General features: G+C 31.6%; 1 protein-coding gene across 1 annotated transcript in view; it reads left to right on the plus strand.

The window, feature by feature from the left end:
• LOC143255755 (uncharacterized) overlaps positions 1-7983 on the plus strand; it is an 88395-nt gene extending 80412 nt beyond the window's left edge. The window contains exon 2 of the mRNA XM_076511928.1: positions 5744-7983. The gene's annotated coding sequence lies outside the window, so the exon portion shown is untranslated. The remainder of the gene's footprint in view (positions 1-5743) is intronic.
• Positions 7984-9655: the final 1672 nt, after the last annotated feature.

Raw genomic sequence — 9655 nt, forward strand, 5'->3', positions numbered from 1 at the left:
TTTAGGAACAGAGAAGATAGCTATTAATATAACACGTGTCTAACCTGATCTCCCAAGTGGCATAGCGGTATGTCTGCGGACTTACAATGCTAAAAACCAGCTTTCAAAACCCATGGTAGGCATAGTACGTATAGTTCAATGTGTAGATTTGAGCTTACTTACAAACAAACCTGTTTAACATTTCATACATACCATATTACAAGGAATCTAAAGAGATTTTAACAATATTGTTTTAAGTTTCACTTTGTTTTTCGTAAAAAATTTCGGATTAAAACTAGTAAGAAGATCGGCTAACATGAAAGCTGGAAACACCCTTTCTTTCTCTGCTTCTTTTGTCTTTATTCTTATAATTTGATCTAAGTATATTGTCACAAGAACATTTGTACTGAATCTACGCCTATATTAGAGTTACCATAAATGATAAAACAATGTAATAAGTTAATGCTATTAGCCATATAATGAATAATTCAGAACAGTAAGCCACATCTGTTACTATAAGTATTAGTTTCCTCTAACACGAACACGCTTTTTTCTTGCCTCAAAATTTAAAAACAGTAAAAATATTTAACTACAGATCGTTGTCGAAAGGCGAATCAATGAAAGTTGATTTACATTAGTAAAACTAAAATTTGCCTTATTTTTGTATTTTAAGTTTAAATCTCTTTGTTTTATTATTTATATGAGTTGCTGTAAATTCTGAATGCAAGATTAATTTCCACACACAGTGTAATACATTTCATACGTATAGATGCGGTAATATGTTTACAGGTTTGTATGTGTTGTATGTAGATCAATCTTACCTTTAGACCGAACATGATCCAATAGGTAATGGGTAGCATACTGGACTGTGTATTTGAGGTTCAGTGGTTAGCATCTCTTTGTCACAAAATTATAAAATAAAATGTTCTTAAAATGTGTATTATAGGAGTGACGGTCAAGTCCATTTATTTGATCTGACATGTGTAACTAGATAATTAGCAGTAGATAATGTTTGCCTTCCTTTTAATTTATCACTTCAAAATTAAGGACGGATATCGCAACTAGCTTTCAAGTAGCTTTGATTGAAATTCAAACGAGTATGTGCTTTTGTTTATCCAAATGTTAACTGTTCAGAAAAAAAAAAGGTCCACAGATAAGCATTTCTAACTTTAAAGATAAATTTAAAAATAAACTCCAGTAAAGATATGTTAATAGAGACAGCTCCTAGTAAGTTAACACTTCTTTTATTATTGATCTAGTTGCAGAAATCTGTGTTATTAGAAACAAATAAAAATGCAAACACATATGAAATATTCAACTGTTTGTCTTAAAAATTACATTTAGGGGAATTAATTCTTTCACCAAATGTAAAAATTCCCAGCACTCCCAAAGCAGTGTATGAAATAAGAAACTACATAACAAACTTTTTAGCATAATATACACTTTGCATATTCCAAACATTCGAAAGTACTCGCATTCGTAGAAGGCAAAAATTACTGACATCACAAGTAATAGAACTGCACGTGTGACCAAACTGCATCTGGTAAAATCAGTGTGAATGTGCTTTAAAGATAATCACTGGCTTTTTTTTTTTTTTTTACAGTTCGAGAACATGAATATTTGTCACGCGATAACAGCACTTTCCAGTTGACGTCCTAAACGTTTCATAAATTTGCAAGTTTCTAAATGTTTCATACACGTTAGGTGGAGCTTTACTTATTGTCTTACTGCTCTTCCAACAACTTCTTTTCTCTCTTCTTTTGAATTAGTATAACTCCCGATGATTTGGTAACTTCATGTGTATGTGGCAATCCTACTAATCTGTTCTGTGGTGTGTCCTGGTATTTGCACTTTGAGAATTTCCGTGTAGAGCTTGGTAGGTGAACGATATTGAATGTTCAAGAAGTGCCCGCATGATAGTAATTTTCTGTGCACATTTTTAAATATTCCATTAAGTATTCTGTTTTCAGATGTAAACATGTTATTGTACATAAGATAAAAATCTGTGCGTCATTAAGTATTCAAAGCCATAGAATGTTTAGAAACGAAAGTAAATACCGTTTAAGATCAAATGGTTAAGTATTAGTCATTCTAATCTGAGCTGTAAAAACGCACTGCACTATTTTAATGAATTATAGTAGTGGATTAACTTACCATTTAATGCCATAGAAATAAGTCTAATCAAGATGGAATCCTCAGTAGCCGTGGCTGTAATTAGATCTCAAATCAGTCAAGAGATTTATTTATAAGCTAAAGGTTAGTACTTATAAAAACAAACAAAGTCATTCCCTGAGCCGATGTTCTGCAGTTGAAAAAGGTATTGTTCGTTTGATGCATTATGGGATATGTTTTGAAAGTATCCTTTGTAGTTTTAAGTGTTTTGTGAGGTTAATGTCCGTAGTGGTTTAATCACTTTAGTTGATTCGCAGCTGTAACTTTAATAGTAGGGACGGCTATGTGCAGTTAGCCTTCGCGTAACGTTACGCGAAATTCGGAAGCAATGATAATCCTGGAATTTGTTTTATGTTTGGGATCGTATCAACATAAACTAAGTTCATTAAGAATATTTTTAGTTTCTTATTGATGTATCCAAAAGTGTAATATTTCTAATGAATTTTGGCAACTTATTTGTAATAGGTATTCCGGATAGTTTTGATTTGTGGTTATGGTTCAGTTGCTTCTAACATTAGGTGTGACTTTTCACAATATTACTCGACTCTTGTTTTATTCAGAATGTAAATCTATCTGCGTCCAATGATAATTCTGTGTTGTTTCTATTTGTTGGAAATATTAAAACGTGACTAGAACAGATTACAATAAAAACGAACTAATAATTAATATTTTGTCAAAGAAAAGAAAACGAAGTGCGTAACTGAAAAATCAACAGTATGGTAGAAACAAAACGTTGGGTTTCGTACGAGAGAGGTAAGTGTTGTTATTGCTTTAGCTTCGTGCTGTAGTCAGCTTTCTTACGGGCAAACCCTTCTTAAAATAAATCATGCAAAGTAGTGTTGTCTGAAATCCGTTGATAGTCGAGTCTTGTGAGGAAAATAAGACCTAAGAAGTAAGTTCAACTAATGTATTTCAGATCTTCTAGCAAATCTACAGAATGGGCTACCTGTCTTCTGTCCACCGCGGGTATCGAAACCTGGATTTTAGCGTTGTAAGTCCACAGATATACCGCTGTGCCACAAGGAGGGTGAACTAAAAGAGAAGGCAGCTAATCAACAGCGCCGACTATTGAACTACTTCAGTCGAACTGTGGTAGTTGATGGTCTCTCATATAGCACATCCACGCCCAATAAATGCAGAGTGTGCATGTGCGGCAGCGAGACGCAAATATAGACCCTCGAATTTACAGTCCGATATGCTAACTGCTATGTCATGCCCGGCCTAAGTTCAAATAAAAGGCTTAGAGTAGTGTATCCTTTTTACTTACTTCTTAATGTAATAAATAAGTTCGAGCAATGCACATTTTTACGAAACCTGAAACGTAAGAGATAAGTGAATAGAAAGTTGCATTTACTCTATACGTCTCGTTGTCTGTTTCGGAAATAAACCTACTTCGTTTATAGGTTTGCAAGTTACATCTGTCTGAACGTTTAACACACAATATCACTTAGCCGTACACATCTGTAAACAGCAAAAGCAAGCACATTGAAGCATGAATTAGCAAACCACTATCTGAGTATCGTGTCTTTCTATTGCTGTGGACACAAATATTGTATTTCTCTTACAAAAGGCATCTTACTTACGTATCAGATACGGTTGGAATATTGTTTTGTCAAATAGACTATAAACATGCTTGTCTATGTTTTTGTCACTTAGTAAACAGAGGGGTAACTCTACATCGATTCATAAAGTAATTTTAATAACACATAGTTGTTTCTTTATTTTTAAATAATCGTTAATTCTTGGAAATATTTCACTTATATAGAATGTACTAAACGAGGAATAAAATTTTTATTACAAGAAACAAATTGCTTTGTAGATAAAATAACAGATTTCGTGAGGTCGTTTTAGAGGTAATTCAACTTGAATTGCCTATATTGTGAAAGGAAACAAGTGTATTACGAATTTACTGTATACAACTTAACAACTTTAATAATGCTTAAGTCTATCACTTTGGCACGAACTGGGACGGATAAATAAGAATCTATGCAGCAAGTATTGTATTATTATTGTAGTGAAAGGGAAATAAATAAATATTACACTTCACTTAGACTCTTTTTCATGTAAGTAATCTTACATCTACTTATGTAAATGAGTAACAAAATGAAATCGTAGCACAAACTCAGTCAATTAAACCGATTCATTTTATAACCTACGCATTTATTTAGTTGAATTTGTATGGGTTTCTATATACATCAGATGAGTAACATCGAAGTTTTGCGAGCAAAACAAAAATACCAATTTGGTGTTAAGTTAAAAAATAAAATTTTTCCTCATATCGTAGAAAGTTTAAAGAAAACGTTTTAACAGGTTTGAGGTAAATCCAAAACTAACTTTAGAAGTTAATAGCGTAAGACTGTGAATTTGTAACTAAAAATCGGATTTCGATATTATAAAAGGCACAGTACAGATATCCCATCGCATATCTTTGTGCTTAGCTACAAAAATAAAAATGTATTCTCTTCAGAACTCAATATTTCTTTTATTATTCATCGTGTCATCGTATCGTTAAGAAAACTGAATATTTTACTCTGTTTTTTTTTTTTTTTATTTTGGGAAAACTCGTGTCTCATGGTAGCTCAGCGATAAGCATGAAGATTTAGAAAGTCAATTTCCAAGTTTCGATCCCTGCTATTAACGTATCTCAGTGTGTAACTTTTTGTTATAAACAAACTCATGATATATGATATTCTTGTACACAATTGTCAAGAAAATGTATAAAAGTTGTTTGTTAGAGAACTTTAGTTTGATATTGTTTAAATTCTGAGTTTTTCGACAACTATAGTTTCATTCTTTTCTACTCCCTTAGTGATCTAAACATGGCGCTGAAATACTCTTAAAAACATTCTGTTCTTATCAGTTGTAATTATTGGTATAAATACTTAAAAACTTGGCATTATTACTATAAATAATAATTCTAGTCTAATTCTACAGTCATTTGAATAACTCTATTTTTTTTGTACCGTAGAAGACCATCATCACTATCAACTCGTAATCGACGCCTAAATTTATTTACAAAAATTAGAGACAAACACCCATGTAACATCTGAGACTAAATAAAAATGTGTTTTAAAATCTTCTTGACAATACGCACGATTTCTATCCACACTATTTTCATAAAATTCAAACAGTGTAATCACACAAAATGAGAATCCAGATACAATACTAATTATAATTTGCCATCTTGTAACCAACTAAACAATATTAAAACACCACTTAAAGTATAAATGAATTTAAATTTCAAGCATGGAAATGTGTACTTATTCATACAAAACGTTGAACATTTCGTTGGATTTTATTCAGTTGCCTGAAAGCATAATAATGTGATAGAGAATTTTTAACAAAACGTTTATTTTTTCTGCAAATAGTTAATTACAATGGAAGTGTAAAATTACAAAATAGTTTAAATGAGCATTGAAAGAAACTTTCGTACAAATGTACTACGTTTCGACAAGCTTATGTCATCAAGAGAAACGTATTTGGGTTGCTTATAGTGCCTTTCTGTAGAGTTTTTTTTTCAACATTAATTCAAAGAAACCTTATATGATCTAGTTGTGTTTGGCAATGGTAACGTTGTTTTTTCTTTGTCCAGGTACAGAGACTGAATTAGACCCATCATTGGAAACATCTGCATGAGGGGTGTCGTCAACTTTTCCTAATTTACGTAAGATCTACAAACAAAATGTATACTTATTTTTTAAGAAACGAAATAATATAAATATGTTATTTGGTGATTCTTTCTTTATACAAACAAGAAGGTTTTTATCTTACACTTAAGCGTTTTATCCATTTCTTATTTGAACGACTTGGTTTTAATTTAAAAAGAGACGCCTAGCAATAACAAAATATTAACAACTTGACGTATAGACGAAACGTTTATTAATAAAAGTAGGGCTACAAATTGTGTTCGCGTTTGGTTGAAACTTCTTGAAGTTAATTTATTTCGAAAAGCGAAGGAGACAAGTGATATACATTGAGAAAATGCTTTTATTAAGAAAGAAAACCTTCACTAAATTACAGAAAGAATATCAGACAGTAGAATTAATCTTCTCGTTGGTTTATCTAATGAAAAATGTAAAACTTCAATGTTACAGTGTTTGTACGGATTTGATTTCCACCTGCTAATGTGTGCTTGATACACACATAAACACACATCAATGTTTATTGAAGCATTAATTTAATACATATATATATATATTTCTATGTATACATGTTTGTATACATATACAATTAGTACTCTTTCAATAAGTGAGCAGCCTATTGATATTATATATATATCATATATCTTTTCGCTGATCATCGTGATTGTCTTATACGCGTTAGAATGTTTTCGATTGCTTTATCGAAAACAATAAATGATAACTGAGTCAATTAACTGAAGTTGTCAAAACTATTTATGTGGCTTGTGCTCAGTCTTTACGCGGCTTGTCTCTGCATTCTTGTACGAAGGCCTTTTCATTTTGTGGAATGACTATTTTTATAAGTTAAATACTATGACATTTTATACTATAACAAGTATATTTATGTACATTTGATTTTTTTAAACGTTAATTAAACAACGGAAGTATCAAATAAGGATAAGTGAGTTTAGTCCACCATCTAACACCTCAAATGTTTTTGTTTTTTTTTGTGTGTTTTTTGTTTGATTTTTTTGCTATTAATGAGAATTTGAACTTTTGTCTTGAGAATTTTATATATGAAGTTTTGTTTATTTGAAATGCAGTCTAAAACATGCGTTCTGCAATATTAGAAGGAAGAAAACAGACTAAAAAGTTACGAAAGTGAGACACTTGAAACATTTCAGAAACTTATGAATGATTCATTTAAAGCGTACCTCTTCGGTTACTACTTCAGTATTATGAGCCTAACTCCAAAATAACTAAAAACTGGCTTATTTTCCCACTAAACCTTTGTTATCTTGCGTAAATAAAATGGTTGCACTTTCTCTAATTAATTTTGATTATCGTGCAAAATCCTGTTAAATTTGTTGTTAGATTTTTAAACGAGTTTTGTGCAAGTTTCTGCCTATATAATAACGAAAATATATATTGTCCTTACTTATCATATCGTTACTATGGCAACCACAGGGTCTGTGTTCACTGCTATCATGTTACCATGGTAACAGTTTATTAGTGTGTGGGCACTACTATTTTCTGCCTAATATCCAAGGTTGTAAAAACTCCCGTATATTAAAAACCTTGTCTTCAAGAAATATTCTATAGGGGAACTAAACGAGTGACCTGTGAGTAAAACACATGTATGAGAAATTATCAGAGAAACAATGATTTATTGTACTTCTAATTATTGAGCTTACGAGATATAACTGTGAACTGATCATTACTGATAAAATATCAAGTATGTGTTAGATTAATATCACAAATATGCTGTTTTAATTGTAAATGGTTCAATGGACATTACTGAATCGTATCTGCGTGTGTGTATGTGTGTGTGTATATATATATACATTTAATATAGTTGAATCAACGTATGAAATCTACCACGAAAAGAGACAATACGTCGTTTTCTTGTGTATAATGAACTAAGTATGTTACTTGTGAATTCATCTGCTTTATGTGATTGAAGTTCATGCCGTAATGAATAGTATGATCAGTGTACTGTGAGAGGGTGTTCTCAATTAAAAGAAAATTTTTCATGTGTTCTTTATTTAACAAACTACTTGGACATGTTGTATGTTAACAAATAAAATGTCCTCTCGGCAATATTTTCTTATTAAGTTTTTCTTTCTTTTTATTTGCTGGAACACAAACAAATATATGTATCTATACAACGCTTTCTTAAGTTCTTGCCTGTGAACAGTATTTTGTAAAACAATGAAGTCTGATGTTTGCTAAATAAAGTAGAATTACAAAATTGAAAATATTATCTACCTCTGATTTTTATTCTCGATACGCTTCACTCCAGTTCATTTGTTACGGTATAAAAATACTGAAAGTTTTCTCCATTATCTTTAATATTACATGAAATAAAATACAGTTTTTGACAACGAAAAATATTCGTTTTTTCCAAAAATGAATGTCATAATTATAACTTGTTTGAAGCTAGTAATATCTCAATTTTTCTACAAGTTTCTAGACGTTATTTCTTCTTTCTTTCTTTTAAATTTAGGCCCGGCATGGCCAGTTTAAGGCACTCGACTCGTAATATGAAGGTCGCGGGTTCGAATCTCGGTCCCATCAAAACATGCTCGCCTTTTCAGCCATGGGGGCATTATTAAGTGACGGTCAATCCCACTGTTCGTTTGTAAAAGAGTAGCCCAAGACTTGGCGGTGGGTGGTGATGACTACAACTGCCTTTTCTCCAGTCTTACGCTGCTAAATTAGTGACGGCTAGTGCAGATAGCCCTCGAGTAGCTTTGCTCGAAATTCAAAACAAACAAACCTCTTCTTTCTGATTATACAGTTTTTATTTCTACCTCTTCTTTGTAATTTTACAGTTTTTATATCTACCTCTCCTTTGTGATTATACAGTTTTTATCTCTGCCTCTCCTTTGTGATTATACACCTATTATCTCTACCTCTCCTTTGTGATTATACACCAATTATCTCTACCTCTCCTTTGTGATTATACAGTTTTATCTCTACCTCTCCTTTGTGATTATACAGTTTTATCTCTACCTCTCCTTTGTGATTATACACTTTGTATCTCTACCTCTTCTTTGTGATTATACACTTTTTATCTCTACATCTCCTCTGTGATTATACAGTGTTTATCTTTACTTCTCCTTTGTGATTATACACTTTTTATCTCTACCTCTCCTTTGTGACTATACACTTTTTATCTCTACCTCTCCTTTGTGATTATACAGTTTTTACAGCGTGATATTTCTTGACAAGCTAAATTCACTTAAGTTTATCCTAAGAAACTGTTCTTACGAATCACCGGACATATTCAATACTTTAAAACGAATTAAATTAAGTAAATAAATAAATAAATCAAGGAGATAAATATATATGCATGTGATAGTTATACACTCACAGAAGTTACAGACAATAAGTGATTGTAATTAAATGGTCAGTCCCATTAATGCGATACATTTTTAGAGAAAATACAAAAATCTAGCAAATTCAACAATGCACTATAATTTTTGCTTTAAACAGAGCAGAAGATAAACTGACATGAGATGACCACTTTAACTGTAAATTCAGCTGTTAATAGTTGAGACGAATATCATAAATAAGAAAAACGTTTTAAAATAAGTCCTGTTTTATTACTCACGTCGTTTCTAATTAACATAAAGATTGATATAAGCCTTTTTAGAGCTTGAAGAAATGCAATTTTCTTAACTCATATCAAATACAGTTTAAAGTGCTACATTAACAACTGTATTTAAATCATCTACTTTAAAGTTATCTGCGAACAATTACGGAAAAGAACGTGAATAATTGTTTGTTTGGTTTTTAATTTCGCGCAAAGCTACTCGAGGCCTATCTGCGCTAGCCGTCCTTAATTTAGCAGTGTAAGACGAGAAGGTAGACAGTTAGTC

Source organism: Tachypleus tridentatus, chromosome 7, assembly GCF_004210375.1.
Source record: "Tachypleus tridentatus isolate NWPU-2018 chromosome 7, ASM421037v1, whole genome shotgun sequence".
Taxonomy (NCBI): domain Eukaryota; kingdom Metazoa; phylum Arthropoda; class Merostomata; order Xiphosura; family Limulidae; genus Tachypleus; species Tachypleus tridentatus.